Source organism: Odocoileus virginianus, chromosome 31 (genome assembly GCF_023699985.2).
Source record: "Odocoileus virginianus isolate 20LAN1187 ecotype Illinois chromosome 31, Ovbor_1.2, whole genome shotgun sequence".
In the NCBI taxonomy this organism is placed as follows: domain Eukaryota; kingdom Metazoa; phylum Chordata; class Mammalia; order Artiodactyla; family Cervidae; genus Odocoileus; species Odocoileus virginianus.
The window spans coordinates 24,469,143-24,482,286 of record NC_069704.1 but is presented as its reverse complement, the minus strand read 5'-3'; the positions used below and the strand labels follow the sequence as shown (position 1 = coordinate 24,482,286).

At 42.3% G+C, this 13,144-nt stretch overlaps 1 protein-coding gene across 1 annotated transcript in view; it reads left to right on the top strand.

Annotated features, from left to right (window-relative positions):
• AUH (AU RNA binding methylglutaconyl-CoA hydratase) overlaps window positions 1-10,964 on the top strand; it is a 204,339-nt gene extending 193,375 nt beyond the window's left edge. Inside the window, exons 10-11 of the transcript XR_011484963.1 lie at window positions 475-9,756; window positions 10,451-10,964. The gene's annotated coding sequence lies outside the window, so the exon portion shown is untranslated. The remainder of the gene's footprint in view (window positions 1-474; window positions 9,757-10,450) is intronic.
• Window positions 10,965-13,144: the final 2,180 nt, after the last annotated feature.

Genomic DNA, 13,144 nt, shown 5'->3' with positions numbered 1-13,144 from the left:
TGTCTAGGTTTGTCAATTTTGTTGCTTTTTAAAGAGGCAAATTTTTATTTTGTTGATTTTTCTTCATTGTTTTCTTGTTCTCTATTTCATTTATTTTGAACCTAATATTTGTTATATCCTTTCTTCTACTTGGTTTGGGTCTAGTTTGCTCATATTTTTCTAATTCCGTATGATAGAATGTTAGGTTATTTGATTTGAGATCTTTTTAACTTAGGCATTTACAACTATGCACGTATCTCTAAGAATGCTTTGGTTATATCCCATAAATTTTGATATGTTTCTGGAAAAGTTAGTATAATAGGTCTGAACTACTATCCTTGGGAAGTACTGATTCAAGGTTGATCCTTGGTCTGCATTTGGGAACTCAGATGATGTACAATTCCCACTGTTTGCAGAACTGATAAGTTATATCTAAACTGTTTGTATAAACAATATGGTTTATGCTAAACACCTGATTTCCTTTTTTGATTACAGAGTTTGGATATTTGCCAGTTGGGGTATGCCTACATGATTACTCCCCAGCAAAAGCCCTTGTCTCTGAGTCCCTAATGAGATGTTGGACACACTTCACATATTGTTGTAATTTGTTACTAGAGGAGTTAAACTTACCCTGTGACTCCACCTGGAGAATACCCCCAGAAGCATGTGACCATCTCCCCTGATCTTTGCCCTATGTTGTTTCATTTGCTGCTTTTGCTTGGTACCCTTTTGATTAATGAGTATGCCATAGCTGTTAATATTTGCTGAATCCTGTGACGACTCCTAGTGAGTTATTGAATCTGAAGACGGTATTGGGATACTGACATGCAATTTTGTTTTCATTCATCTCAATGTATTTTATAATTTGCCTTGTGTTATTTGTCTTTTGACCCTTTGGGGTTTTTAGGATTGTGTTCCTAAATTTTAACAGCCTTGTGAATATCCCAGATTCCTTATAATATTGATCTTAAATTTAATTCCATATTGTTTGGTGAACCCACTTCAGTCACATCATTGTATAACTTCAGTTCTTAGCATTTTAATAAGACTTGTTTTATGGCCTAACATATAATCTATCCTGGAAAAGATTGCATGTGTATATGAGAAGAATGTTTATTGTGCTGTTGGTGGATGAAGTGTTTTATTAAATCTCATTAGTTTGTAATCTTGCTTCGTTCTTTTATATTCTACTTGATCATCTGTCTAGTTGGTCTGTCCATTACAGAAAGGGAGGTATTGATGTCTGCAGTTATTATTGTTGAATTGTGTATTTCTCCCTTCAGTTCTGTCAGTTTTTCTTTATTCACTTTCAACTTTGCTGTTATGCATATATATTTATAATTATTATGTCTTCTTGGTGGATTAACAATTTTATTATTATAAAATGTTCTTCTTTATTTTATCTATACCAACTGTTTTTATCTTTGTTCAGTCACTCAATCATGTCCAACTATCTGCAACCCCATGGATGCAGCATACCAGGCTTCCCTGTCCTTCACTATCTCATAGAGTTTTTATCTTAAAGTTTGTTTTATCTAATATTAGTGTAGATATGCCAGCTTTCTTTTGATTGCTCTTTACATGGTATAGTTTTCCAATCTTTTTGCTTTCAACCTACTTATGTCTTTGAATCTAAAGCCTGTCTCATGTAGACAGTGCAGAGTTGGATTATGTTATTTTAATTCATTCTGCTGCTTCTTCCTTTTGATGGAGTGTTTAACCATTTACAATTAATGTAATTATTGATAAGGTGATATTTACATCTGCCATTTTGCTCTTTGTTTACTACATGTCACATCTTTTTGTTCCTCTCTTATTGCATTACTGCTTTCTTTGTGTTCAACAGATACTTACTAGTGTACCATTTTAACTCCCTGCTCGTTTCATATACTGTTTGTAACCTTGGACTTGTTTTCATAATAGTTTTTTGGGAAATTACAATATTAACTTATAAATCTATCTTGGATTAATACCAACTTAATTCCAATAGTACATAAAACATCTGCTCTAATGTAGCTTTGTATCCTTCCCTTCCTCTGTACTACTATAACCATATAAATTAAACCTTTATGCATTATAAATCTGTAAGAATAGCTTTATAATGATTAATATATGCAGTTGTCTTTGAATTCTGGTGGAAGGGATAAAGTTACAAACTGAAAAATAATTTCTACTCTTTCTAATATGTGTATAATAATTAGTTTTATCAGTACACCTAATTTTTTGTGTGGATTTGAATTATCCTCTTCTTGTTTAGTTGCTAAGTCATGTCTGACTCTTTTGTGACCCCATGGACTGTACCCCACCAGGCTCCTCTGTCCAGGGATTTCCCAGGCAAGAATACTAGCATGTTGGTACATGTCATGAATGCTTGGTCAGGCAATTGGCAACTTTGGTTTAGTCTTCACTTCCTGCTTGTACAGAGCCTCAAGGTCAACCAGAGGTAAGAGGGCCTCCTCAAGTCATTCCTGATTATACATACGGCCCTGCATGTGCGCATTGCATTCTACATTACCAGGAGTATGTCAGAGCTTCACAGAGCCCCTTGTGGGCATCGCAGTCCCCATTTTCTCATTTTCAGTGTTTTGGTCAGTTTCTTGTTTGTGTCAGCTGCAATCACTGCCTCAGACAATTTGGATGCTACTCTGGTCACTGGTTGTTTGCCACAAGTACTCTGTTGAAAAATCTGTTCACAGTGAGGGAGCTCTGAGTCAGCTCAAATAAAGGCAAGCCTTTTGATACGAGTGGGGTTTTCCCACTAATTGATTTTCCAAGGAGCTGCCAGACAGGTCAGATAATACAAATTTCTAGGAGGAGGGCTGTGGGAAGGCTATTTACATGGTGGTAGTCAGGTCATGGCTATACTGATTTTGAAGCTGTTGACTTTCAAGATGTACAAGGGATTTAGAAAGGAGGCTGGATATACGACAGTCACCACAACTAGAGAAAGCCCATGTGCATCAATGAAGACCCACCACAGCCAAAAAATAAATAAATAAATAAATCTTTAAAAAGTCACAGAGCTTAATGTTCTCATTGAGATTCAGTCATCTTTTATGATTAAATGTTCTTTGGATTGTTGCAAGCCTTTGGTTGAATTCCAAAGTTCTGTAAACTTTGATTTTAACAATTATTGCTTCCATAGAGGAGAAGCTTTTGGAGATTCTCACTGTACCATTCCCACTGATGTCACTCATCCAGCTGATTCTAATGCAACTGTGTGTATCAAGCGATATTATTGATAAATAAGGTATTAAGAGTAGCTGTCTGACCTCTGATACATCAGAATTTATGCCTGTTGAATAAATTGATGTCTGTTGAATAACAATAATATATTAATCATTAACTATTAATATTAATAATTTAATAATTTTCACCAATATAATACTTACTATTGTTATTATTTTAGCCCCAAATATTTGCAGCCAAAATGTAAAGTTTATCTGCAGTCAGTAAAGGATAGGGTTTATTGCTGTGTTGTCTTTTAATTGTATGCTCTGAAGGTGGACTCAGGAAACAGATATTTTCTGCTCCAGCTGAGGCTGTCCCCTCCTTGTCATGCGTTGGCTTGGTCTGCTGAGAATTTGTATTCATTCAGCCACCAGTGGCTAAACTGATAGCTGATGATTAAAACAAGTCAATCCATAAATGCAGAGTTCAAATAATAAAAGTCAAGAGTGAATTACTGCAATTCTAGCATTTATAAGTGTTTTATGTTTTAGGAGAAATATAAACTTTTCTTCTGTGTGGTTAAATGCATGTTTCATTGTTGAACATGAAGACTATAATGACAAAGCAGCTTATTAATTTGAACTTGTTAGATCTTGGGCAAAATTTCAAATACAGTAAGAGTTTGTTAATGATGGAATCCAAGAGTTCTTTCTTACAAGAAAAAGTATAATGAAAATAACACTTACTGATTTGATTATTTCTAATATCTGCTGGGAAACCAGCTATATTCCAGTTGGTACCTATAATGTATAATTGTCCCTGGGTTAAGTTTCAGAAGAATGTTTCAGTTACGGTGTCACTGAGAACAACACGTAGTTTTTCAGAGTCCTCACACCTCCACTGGCACTGTTAATTCTCACAGCTCCTCAAACATTTTGGCCATTGTTAACTTGGCTAATTACTGGTTTGCTACACTAGAGCCTGTGTTGATGTTACAGAAACAGTTTATGCTACACAGACTCTTTATTCATGTAGTAATTACAGCATGTTTGTCTTATTTCGCAAGTGTTCTCTTTGGATAATACTGGCAAGATTAAGTAATAGTTTCTCGCTAACAGTATTGCTCAAGAACATCAAACATGATGGATTGAGATTTGATGTATTACATGTATGTCTTTGGCTCCTGGCATCTTTGAACTTTTGCTTTTCTTACGTATAAAATAATCTTACAGTGGGGCTATGTCTATTGTTTCCAACACAAATGCCAGGAACTATTTGAACAAAATATTTGATTTTCATTTTAATGGATAGTTTTTGTAATGACCAAGTGTAATACATCCCAGCCAGCCACAGCTCTGTGCCAGAAACCACGGACTTCAAAGAATCTTCTTTTTAGAACTCCAAAGAAACCAAAATGTCTATTTCACCATATCATCCAACTTAATTATTGGCAATAAGTTGACTGTTGGCAGGAAGGATGCATCACATGGTTCCAGTTCTGCTTCAGGAAAGGTCAACAGGAGGCACAAACTCTGGCCTGCATTGTGCAGACGTGGGCTTGGATCCCCGACACGTGCTTTGAAACCTATTATGCAATGTGATGTTCACTGATTCATGGCTGCTTGCACAAGCTTTTCATTACCCTGAATTCAAGCATACTGGGAATGATTAACTTTGTGACATAACTCTCATCACACCACTATGGAAGATTCAAACAGAGTTCCAAAATCACACGCTTCAGAAATAACCGAATGTGTTTTGGCTTCTTAATGGATCTGTGATTAACAACTGCTTTAAAGCTACTGAGTGAAACAGAGAAACCTATTTGGGAATTTTGTCCAGAGTGGGGGTTTCATGAGCTTGGTTCATGCATGAACACGCTTCTACTTTAATTTTGCCTTTTGTATTCTAATTTGCTATGAAAAACATCAGATCTGTTTTGCAATGCTCCATCTTATGAGCTCAATACTGAATATACAGTTACTTTTTTTTCCTTATTTTTTATGTTAGAGTATAGTTGATTAACAATGTTGTGTTAGTTTCAGGTCTACAGCAAAGTGATTCCGTAACACATATTCTTGTGTCTATTATTTTTCAGGTTCTTTTCCCATTTAGATTATTACAGAGTACAGAGTATTGAACAGCTTCCCCTGTGCTATACAGTAGGTTCTGTTGATCATTTTATATATAGTAGTGTGAATATACAGTTGCTATTATTCAACATTTTGGGGCCACAAAACTATGCCTCTCATATCCCCAAACATGATAGATACTTAATATGATGCTTATTATTGATTTCATATGGTTAAATAGTAAATTAAAGTTTTGCATCTTGTTAAGGATTTTTAAATCTTCATTGAGTACAGTGTGACATGCTTGGGTATAAGGACTCTTTGATATGAATGTCAGGAAATCAACTAAAGTGGCTTAGGCACGAAGGAGTTTCGTGTTTCTCGGCATGGAACTCTGACAGGACAGGGGAACCAGGGTCGCAGGGCTTCAGAGGCACTCTTCATTTCTTGTCATGGGTCCTCTGGCATATGGCTTCATCCTCTGGCTGGCCTCAGCTCCACGCTGCCTGCCTCGCCACCAGGGAAGAAGGGGGACTCTCTTTACTCAGGTCTAACTCAGACTCTCCCGGGATTGGCCTTGTAGATCACATGTCCTCTTTGTGGCCACAGCAGTGGACATTGTAAGTGGGAGATGTGAAAGAAAGTGAAAGTGAAAGTATTAGTCACTCAGCCGGGTCAGACTCTTTGTGACCCCATCGGCTGTAGCCCGCCAGGCTCCTCTGTCCATGGGATTCTCCAGGCAAGAATGCTGGAGTGGGTTGCCATTTCCTTCTCCAGAGGATCTTTCTAACCCAGGGATCAAACCTAGGTCTCCTGCATTGCAGGCAGATTCTTTACTGCCTGAGTCTCCAGGGAAGGCTCAAGTGGGGGATGGAGGTCTCTCCAACTGAAGGGAGGGCTGCTGTTCTGGCCAGAAAAATCACAGCAGCCCCCGAGGACCAACCTTGACCCAGTTGGTCATCTGTTCCCCGTGATGCCCCCAAATCACCGTAAAGCATTTCCTCCTTGTCCATCCACAACTTGCCCTAAAGGCATTTTCTCTTTTTATGTCTATGACTTATGTTAAAGTGTTCCTTTCTGTATGTCCACAAACGCAGGTGTTTGCTAAGAGCCACCTCAGGTCCTGCCAGCAACTGTACCCAGCTCTCACCCCATACCTCTAGGTCACATCCACAGACCCAGGTAGCCCGTGGCCTCCATGCCAGTCAGTCACCTTAACACGCTGTATGCAGCGAGGAAGGGAACTCATTTATAAACAGGGACAAGTCATATTGAGCTTTCTGTCCCCACAAAATCCATATCGGGGGGACGTGCATGACAGGGCCAGTGGTTCTCAGAAGTCCATTTTTGACCCCATTCCCTGACAGTAGATTAAGCCCCTTAGCAATCTCCTCACCAGGTTCTTGCTGATACGCCTTCCCCCTGAAGTATGATTGGAGAGAAGCTCTTCATGGGGGTCTTTATCCCTCGTTGATTGACTTTTGTGAGTGTTGTTAGAAGGTTCTGGAGGTTGTCATGAACTAGGTAATAGACCCCTAAAAACTGTGTTTGGCTTTTCATACATTTAATATAGGGGAGGCAATCCATTATCTAATAACCGATAAAGTGATTCTAGTCAAATGAGTAGTCTGGGACCTGGATTGGGTGGAATCTGTGGGCTTTGCCTCCTAAACCCTGTACTTGGGAAATTCTGCTCTCTCTAGACCTCAGCTTAAAGGCATTTTCTTTAGACCAACAGCATATTGAGGGCTTGGGAGAGGCTGATGGGGTTACTAGTGTGTTCCAGTGTGTGACCCTATCAGTGAGGACCTAAATTAGCCAGGTAGGTAAGATACACAATCCACTGTCAGGGGAAAGGGGTCAAGTGATGGAGGGGGCATGGTCAGGGTAAGTCACCAAGGCCCATGCATGGATTTTTTTAGTAGCAAGAAACACAAACCTAACTTGAACTAAATTAGGCAGGGAAAGAGAATTACCAGCCAGCTTCTGGGACAGCTAGACGTGTCTCCATCTTTTCTCGTCTCTCTCTCCTCTGCGCACGGAAGAGGACGTGCCCCTGGTGGTCCCCAGGTTGTGTCTTCCCAGTCTTTCAACCAAAGTGGAGAGTGATCTTACCTCTATATTTTGGGAAGGACTGGGACAAGGGCAAGGTGCTGTAATCGACAGCCTTCATTAGGACTCCATTCTTGGAGTTGGGGATACAATGCAGGAGACCCCCACCACACTTGGTTTTAATGACACAGATATACATGTGGAGTATCATTGGGCAGACCCATGCGCCTATATCTCCAGTTCTTAATGCATTTTCTTGTTCACCTCTGCACTTGCACTATGGTTGAACACTCAGGAAACCACTTGGTCATTGTTAACGGTCTATAAATCCATGTTGCCACTAACTGAATAAGCAAGCTCGGCACAGGTACACCCATGCTTCCCCAGTGTTGTAAGAGTTGCTGTGTTTAATAAAGTGCTGGTTCATCTTAAATTGGTTCAGCTTAAGTCATCGCTCAATCCATGTTTGTTATTTGTCACTTTATTCATTTTCTAAGAGAGATTGATAAATGTCCAGTTAATACCAGATAGGACTCCTTAAAATATGATGATGCCCACACTCAGAAACACAGGTGCCCTGGTTTTTTATTGCATCTGGAGCAATTCTATAGTTTTCTGCTGCAAGATGACTAGGCAACCACCAGTGGACTTTTTCTAAATAACACATCCTAACAAATACACACTACTATATATTCTGTATAGCAATGGGAACTGGACTCAATGTTTTGTAATAGCCTATAAGGGAAAAGAATTTGAAAAAGAAAAGATATATGTATATAACTGAATCGCTTTACATCTGAAGCTAACACATTGTAAATCCACTATGTGTGCTCAGTCGCTAAATTGTGTCCAACTCTGCGACTCCATGGACCATAGCCCTCCAGGCTTATCTGTCCATGGGATTTCTCACACAAGAATACTGGAGTGGGTTGCCATTTCCTTCTCCAGGGGATCTTCCTGATCCAGGGACCAAACCAGCATCTCTTATGTCTCCTGCATTGGCAGGTGGGTTCTTTACCACTGAGCCACCAGGAAAGCTCTAAATCAATTATATATTAATAAAAAAGAGAAAGAGAGAAATAAGCATGTCCTGTTCCCTAAATAAAACTTCTAAAGAAGAGAATGCTTGGTTTTCTTTTGCCTGAACATCTTACACAATGCCTGCATGTTTGATGAGACACTTAGAAGGGATATAAAAGATTGGTTAGCCTACAGGGCAGCCACATATGCTCATGAGAAAAATGAGAAAGGGGAAAAGGTGGTGAAGCAGGAATCCAGCCATCACCCTTCTGCCTATACACTGTTCTCCAAAGCCCCAAGCCCCTCCTCTTCGAAGAGCATACTGTACGATAGCCTTGTGCACTTGGCTTTGAGGGACGGCATTGGCAGGCAAGTGTTTTAATGGAGACGGGACCTGAGCTGTCTGAAATTCAGGCTACAGTCCTACCCTGATGGCCCTTTCTTTCCACTTCAGCAGGGGAGCCTGTAGTTTTAGCTTCATTGCTAAGGGGTTGCATTTGTCCACCATCAAGCTTGGGAGAGTTCCATGTCCCCGTGACTTCCCACACTCTGGCTTCATTGAAAGCCACTAGGGTGAGTAAACATTGACTCTGGAGTCATCTCAGAGCTGGTGCAAAGGTGCAGGAAGCAGTTCTGGGCTGTCCGATGCTGCCTACGTGCTGATGGCTCTGGAGAGGGTGGTAACAAGGACAGAGCTGCTTCCTGGAACAAGGCGTAGATAAGAGGTGGCTTGTTCTGCTTGAGTTTCCGTTGAACTTCACTGCGAGTTACAAAATCCTATGACATAATTACTGCACATAGGATTTTTTAGCAGTGATTTCCCCAAGAAGGACTCTGTGTATATGGAGAGAGAGGAGAAAGAGACAGAGAGGAGGAGAGAGCGAGAGACAGAGAGAAAGGGAGTGTGTGTGAGCAAGCATGAGTTCCTGCTGATAGTTATTTTGGAAAATGTTCAGAGAGGCCAAAAATAATGAGGGGATCTTGGGGTCTTGGGGGTCTCTATGCAGAGAGAATGCCCCCCCCACCCCACCTTGTGCTGAAACAGCAGCAAGCACTGTGTGGTGTCCGTGGGGTCCCCGAACCCACCCTTCTCTGTGCTCACTGGGCTGAACTGGGCTGGGCTTCTCATCTTGGTTGTCAGACCTACCACACTTGTACTGACCAACTAAATCTGCAGCCTTCCTTGCAGGCTTTTTCTGGCTTGTAGGAGAAAAATGGCATTTAGAGCTAGGTTATTCCAAAGGGTGGAGGGAGCTAAGTCCACTGAAGGCTAAAAATAGCCAGAGCCCAGCTGGCCCAGCCAGGCCTGCGGGCCTAGGGACCGCCCTCCGTCCCCCTGGCCCTCCCTGGGTGCCACATGCCGACGCTAGTTCCAGGAGGTGCTCAGAGCCTGTTACTCATATGTCAGATTCCCACTGTCGTGATGTTATTTCATGCACCAACTGCATTTTCATAGAAAAGCGTGAGTCACTCCTGAGTGGGGCTTTGGGAAAGAACTTGGCCAGGGTGGTAGGGAGCGGCTCTCGTAAGCCGGAAATCTAGGCGGGGAAGGGGCCTTTTATAGCATCCTGCGTTGGCTTTTTCTGTAGGTTAATTTTTATCTTAACAACCAAGATAAGGTTGAATGATCTTTTTATAAGAAATCTATTTAAATACAAGGGAATATTTGAACTTCTTTTTAAAAGCCGAGGGCATTTTTTGTGGTGCTCAATTTATAAATAAGATAGATTAGGGGTTGTTTGATGGACATTTACAATGCCAGTACGGGGCATTCTCTCCGCACCACTCTGGGGACACAAAATACCCTTTGTTCTAGCCTGCGGGGACACTGGCTCTGATCAGCCAGGCATGCCTACCCCAGAACCCTCCAGACAGGGCTTACTGCTCAAAACAGATGGTGATTTTTCAAACTGAATGCTATTCTGGTGCACTTACTTAGGAAAAAGATCTAAAAATAGACTTGAATGAGCCTAACCTGCAAAAATAAGTTGTCAGCTTCTTTTTACTCCTTCTGGGTTGAAAACAAAGCTGTCAGCAATTTCTGTGTGTTGAGGAATCTGTGTGCTTTCTTATTTTAGAGAAAGCTTTTTCAGTAGGACTGCAATTGAGTCCCCTTAAATCTCTCAGTGTCAACAAATTACCATCTGTTGTTCTAGAGACTCTGAAGCTGATGAGTCCTCCTCCCCACTTGAAGCTGGAGACAGGTTGCCCATCTGGAAAACGGGTCCTGAGGATGGGGACCAGTGCTGTGCCCCTGGAGGGGCTGATTGCAGGATCTCAAGGTCAGCCAGACCCCCTGAAGCCTGATGCTGGAAGCAGTTGCCCCCTCGGTGCGGTGAAGGCACTCTGCTTGGAGATGCGGTAGCCCTGAGGTCCAGGGTGGCGGTCTGATGCCTGTCATGACTTGGGTAGTGATGGCCCCAGCACTGGACTGTGAGGAGATGGCCAAGCACTCACCTTCTTCACAAAGTACCTGGTGCTGACTTGTCTGGTGAACAGTGTGCGCCGGCCTTGTGGGGGTTTTGTACAATATTATTGTCTGTGAAATGAGGCTCCCCCCATACTAACAGGGTGTGTATAACCTAGAGAAGTCGAGGGCAGGTGGAGCCCTTCGTCATCCTGGGAGGGACTGGCTTGAATTTGAGAAATAAAATGAAGCTGGAAATGGCACTTCTACTTGTGGAGAATTGTGCCGGTGATCCCCACACTCATTCTAGGCATGAGCAAGTGCAGGCTCTTGGGACCGCACTGAGCCTTTGCCCTGGTCACATGGGCACACAGTCCACACCTCCCCCTCTCCCACACAAACCACAAACACACACCTGCTGAGGTGATGAGCAATTTTTCCTGGGATGGAGAAGGTGGGATATCAGAGGAGAAAAAGTTAGACTAGGGAGATGCTTGGTGGTGGAAAGGGGCGGGAGAGAGCAAGGCTGGGCTGGGTGAATGCCAGAGGACTGCTGGGCTCTAAGAACCTCCAGGCTGGCTCCCTCAGGCCATCCGAGAGGGCTCAGGTGATGGTCAGTCTTGGACAGTGTTGGAGGCTCTGGGAATCTGCCCAGCCAGTTTCTGTTTGATGAACTGTTTTGATGGAACGATCTCATTAACCAAGAGTTAATTTAGCCTGTGTGTGCTAAGTGGGAGAAGCTAGACTCACCACTAGCCATTTTCCCAGGCTGAGCTGGGATGGAAGCTTGCACAACTCCCCTCTATGCACAGACTTTTTCAAAGGGATCATCAGGCCATTTGCCAACCGGAGGCTCCAGGTTCCTATGGACACTAAAGGGTGCTCTGTGCACTCCTGGCTTCTAGCGAGTGACACTAAGACCATGGTGAATATATGTGTGTTTTGGACACTGCATGACAATTCTTAACAACCTTTCTTCCAGCTAAAAACACACGGAAGGATCAAAGGATTCTGACCATTTCAAAGTAATTTGAAAGGTTGCCAGTGACTAGTCTAGGTCCCAAATTTTCTTGAAAGAAAAATGAAGTTTTAAGAGGAATAGAAAGGACACAGTACCTCAAAAATTAAGTGGAGCAGACCAATGAAGTTAATGGTCTTTAAACCTTGGAAGAACGTCTGTCCTACCCTTGGACTGCTTCCTGTGGTCCAGAGAGCAATGCAACTGGCTCACCCAGTCACAGCCTCCGGCGATGTGATCCCAGAGAGAAAGGGTCTGGCAGTAGAGAGGAGGCGGAGGGAGGACCTCTCAGAAGAAACGATCAAGAAGATATACGGTCAGTGCCCTGTGTCAGCAAGAATCTGGGGCCAAAGGAGGGGTGGTGTGTCATAGCAGTGATGTCAGAAATCCAAAGCCACACATTTAGAAAGAAAGTTCTATTCTTTGTCAAAGCAGTTGAAGTTGGAGGGATATGTCCTGAGATACTAATCAAGGATGTGCACACAGACTGTTAACCTCTGAAACAAACAACTGTAACAATAGGGGTGGAACAAATACATTCTAGCACATGGACTCCATGTACTGAGACTGAGTTGTAGAAGTGTGTATGTGATTGTCAAAGAAAAATAGAAAAATGTTTTCTGTGAGCTGTTATATGAAAAAAAAATTACAATTCACTCAGTGTAATATGGTTCGATTTTCATGCAATATAATACCTTTCTTAATTTTTCTGCAATTGTATTCGTTTTCTAGGGCTTCCCTGGTGGCTCAAATGGTAAAGAATTTGCCTGCGATGCTCGAGACCCAGGTTCAATCCCTGGGTCGGGAAGATCCCCTGGAGAAGGGAATGGCAACCTACTCCATTATTCTTGCCTGGAGAATTCCGTAGACAGAGGAGCCTGGCAGATTACAGTCCATGGGATTGCAAAGAATTGGACACACCTGAGCGACTAACACAGACTAAACTAAACATTAGTTTCCTACCATGGCTGTAACAGATCATCACAAACCTGCTGACTTCAGACAACATACATCTGTTATCTCACACTTCGGTAGTTCAGATGGTTGACATGGGTATCCTGGGGCTCAGAGCAAGGAGTCAGTGTGGTGGGCTGTCTGGAGGCTGCAGGGGAGCCTTTCCAGCTGCTGGTGGTCATCTGCATCCCTGGGATTGTGTCCTCACTCCTTCAGAGTACCAACGCAGTTCAAGTTCTTTCCCCACACCTCTGGTCTCTCATGTCCTCACCCACAGCGGGGACCTGAGACCATGTTGGATGTACTCAGCTGTCCAGGAAAATCTCCCTATTTTAAGGTCAGCTGCTTAGCATCCTTCATTTTAATTTCCTTCATTTCACCTGCTACCCTAATCCTCCTTTGTCATGTAGCTTAACATATTTACAGGTTCCAGAGCTTAGGACACAGACATCTTTGAGGGGGACAGTATTC